Raw genomic sequence first — 3,609 nt, 5'->3', positions numbered from 1 at the left:
TAACTAATTTACACACATGGCAAAATTTGTTAAAATATTACAAAGTATTTCATTGTCAATACATACTTCTGAAATACAGACAAGAAAAAACAAAGACTGCTTTATTATACATTTTTAAAAAAGGACTGGTGTTTTCTCCCATAGATGATGGCATTTATATATTTTATCATTAAAATCTCATCTGTAGGTTTAAGCAAACTGTTTAGTTTTTGAACAGGATTTTCAGCAGTTTTCACGCTGTGTATAAGATATATGATCAGATTCATATCGTCATTGTTTAGGCTTAATACACCTCGTTTATATGCAGCTAATACCACAAGATTCAAAACACGTTCTAGGCACAACCTGTTACAAGCGGTCCTTAATTGTTCCTGTGTGTCAGAGGCAGTCCAATAAACGCAACTATGATCATCCTGACTCGGATCGTCGAGAACACAGCCTTCGCAATTTTCATACCGTATGCCAGACAGACATTTTTTAAGAATACTATAGACAGCCACCCTTACGATTGATCTAAATGTTGTTTTTCGAAAAACTCCATGCACCGGCGGTGGTTTTGGGAATCCTATATAGCTCCACCAGCTGAAATCGTGCACATCTTCAGGATTGTTGTTGTTTTTTTTTTGATCACATGTATCTGGTTCTTTGATACTTGGACAGAAGCAGCAAATACAGTTCATTTTGATACCTGGTGTGTCTCCATATTCTTCTGTTTGTAAAGATCCTTCATTTTCCTATAAAACATAATGTAAACATTAAATTAAAACCTCTTCTAAACAAACTCTCTATTATAGATAGCTCCCAAACACGCCACCCCTAAAATGCATCATTAGAAGGAAAGAGATTTTTTCTTACCTTACACTCAAGCTTTTCCAACAAATAATCTGCTTCGGCATCCAGAGCAGCTTTGTGCAGCTCTAAATCTTCAGAGTCATTTTCATTGATCAAGTTTGGATCCTGCGAATCAAAAAGCTTTTGTCCCAACAGAAGTTCATCAAAATCTGGGTCAGTGCTTCCTCCTTCTTCTTCTGCCCTCCGCTTTCGTTTATGGCTCCTCTTTAGTTTTGGCTGTTGAACGATTTTCATTTCAAGACGCTTAGGTGTTTCATATACGGCCATTTTCAGGAACAATTACAACAACTCTGCTTGAAGATTGTTCTCACGTGATCACTATCACATGCTTACTTCTATATCCGGTCTTGCAAGTTTGGGCGTGTCTAACAGAGAGGGGAGGAGGGAAGGGTTGTGGGGGAGAATACAGAAGTCTGTTTATTTTAAAACAAAACTAAAGCCTTGTGTTTCACCATTGCAAACCTACACCCCCCACTGCTTTCAATTATCGTCTGCTCAGATTTAGGTCTGGGGGAAGGGCGGATTGAGGCAGAGAGGGGCGGAGGGAAGGGGTGTTGTTGGATTCTCCCTGTCTCTGTGTATAGAATGAGTCACAGTTTCCTGCCTGCTCTCTGGTAACTTTTTTTATTGGGGCATGCCTATCTACAGCAAGGGCTTGGAGGGGTGGGCTTGGGCTTCTGGTGACATCACTGGGGGGTTTGGCTTGGGGGTTTGAGTGACCGTACCCTTTATACTACCCGGTCCCTAGTCTTTTGGAAAAAAAAACAAAACCTGTCTTTTGCAAAGTTTGATCCTGCAGTTCATGCAATTCACCACCGGTAGCTTCAATCACTTGTTTTAAAAAAACCAAATCCTTGTCAACAGAACGAGCCACAGTTTTTCTGCCTCCTAACAGCTTGTATTATGTTTGTTTTTTTAAAAACAGAGTGGCTAGAAAAAAAGCATATTTCCTGCAGTTTTCCTGCCTCCTAAAAGCATACTACCGGCTCCGACATCATTAAAAAGGCATCAGGAGGTTCTAGGAGCGCATATTTCGGGACTTTTGTATTGTACTTCCGGTGAAATCATCAAAAACAGCCAGAGTCCATTAATACTGACATCATTAAAAAAGCGACAGGACCCTTTCTGATGACGTTTTAGGGGGTGTGTTTTTGGGGGGCAGTGTGGGGTGGACTTCCGGTGATGTCATACCCGCTACGTCACAGGGGGGTGTGGCTTGGGGTTGGGGGTGTGGGCGGGGTCATCCGTGACATCATGGGGGGGGCGGTTTGGGGGTGGGGTGTGGGAGGGGCTCCCCATTCACTTCTATTGGGAGGGGAGGAGCATCAATGGGGTCTGGGCGGGGCCAGGGGTGGGGGCCAGGGGCGGAAGGGGTGGGGCCGGGGCGGAAGGGGTGGGGCCTGTGGCGGAAGGGGTGGGGCCTGGGGGTGTTGTTGAGGGCGGGATGAGGCGGGAGGGGCTTGGCTACACCCCCATTCACTTCTATGGGGAGTGGGCGGGGCTTAGACCGGAAGTGGATGCTGATTGGCTGCAGAAGGGGTGGGGCCTGTGGCGGAAGGGGTGTGGCTGGGGGCGTGGTCGAGGGCAGGATGAGGTGGGAGGGGCGTGGCTATGCCCCCATTCACTTCTATGGGGAGTGGGCGGGGCGTGGGCGGGGCTTAGACCGGAAGTGAACGCTGATTGGCTGCTGTCATCCTTATCTCACCTGTCAATCAGTTTGATTGATCGTGTACCCATTATACTACTAGCAGATGTCAAAGCATAAAGACAAATTTGCTAATGTATGCATGCATTCACTTCCAAATCAGCAACTTGTGCACATACTTCTGAACTCTGCCCTCAAATGCCTTTAATCTGCCCCTTGCATTTCCTGTAAACATTTATGTATGATACTCCGAGAATGCATAAACATTTTTATAAAATAAGATAAACTTGAATACATACTACTTATATGTGTATATGGTAATTCTATGCATGTACTCTCATGGAATTCTTTGATAATTACCTCCCTCCTATTGCTAAGTCAAATCTGTAAAACTACATCCTGAATTTATTTTATTTATTTAGATATATTTAACATATCTTTCCATTGATAGCTCAAGGTGAGTTCCATTCAGGTGCAGTAAGTATTTCCCTACTCAGAGGGCTTACTTATAATCTATCGGGCGGATTTTAAATGCCTTGCCCGCGTAAATCCGGCCGGATTTACGCGAGCAGGGCCCTCGCGCGCCGGCACGCCTATTTTGTATAGGCCGCCAGCAGGCGCAGAGCCCCTGGACGCGCGTAAGTCCCAGGGTTTTTAAAAAGGGGCGTGTCGGGGGACGTTGCCAAACGACATGGCGTTTCGGGGGCGTGACGCGGCGTTTGGGGGGCGGGCCTGGGGGCGTGTTGCCAGCCCGGGGGAGTTCCGGGGGCGTGGCCGTGCCCTCCGGAACAGCCCCCGGGTCAGGTCTTGGCGCGCCAGCAGCCCACTGGCGTGCGCGGATTTACATCTGCCTCCGGTAGGCGTAAATCCATGGATAAAGGTGGGGGGGGGTTTAGATAGGGCCGGGGGGGGTGGGTTAGGTAGGGGAAGGGAGGGGAAGGTGAGGGGAGGGTGAAAGAAAGTTCCCTCCAAGGCCGCTCCGATTTCGGAGCGGTCTCGCAGGGAACAGAGGCAGGCTGCATGGCTCGGCGCGCGCAGGCTGCCCAAAATCGGCAGCCTTGCGCGCGCCGATCCCGGATTTTATAAGATACGCGCGTATCTTATAAAATCCA

The 3,609-nt window shown here is 47.4% G+C and overlaps 1 long non-coding RNA gene across 1 annotated transcript; it reads right to left on the bottom strand.

The window, feature by feature from the left end:
• Positions 1-572: 572 nt before the first annotated feature.
• LOC115099852 lies at positions 573-893 on the bottom strand. The gene is made up of 2 exons (XR_003858900.1): positions 856-893; positions 573-734 (listed from the first exon to the last, which is right to left on the bottom strand). It is a non-coding gene; the product is annotated as an uncharacterized LOC115099852 (long non-coding RNA).
• Between the last annotated feature and the right edge of the window lie 2,716 nt (positions 894-3,609).

Source organism: Rhinatrema bivittatum, chromosome 10 (assembly GCF_901001135.1).
Source record: "Rhinatrema bivittatum chromosome 10, aRhiBiv1.1, whole genome shotgun sequence".
Lineage (NCBI taxonomy): Eukaryota > Metazoa > Chordata > Amphibia > Gymnophiona > Rhinatrematidae > Rhinatrema > Rhinatrema bivittatum.
The sequence above is the reverse complement of the archived record's forward strand: the minus strand, read 5'-3'. Positions and strand labels throughout refer to the sequence as shown.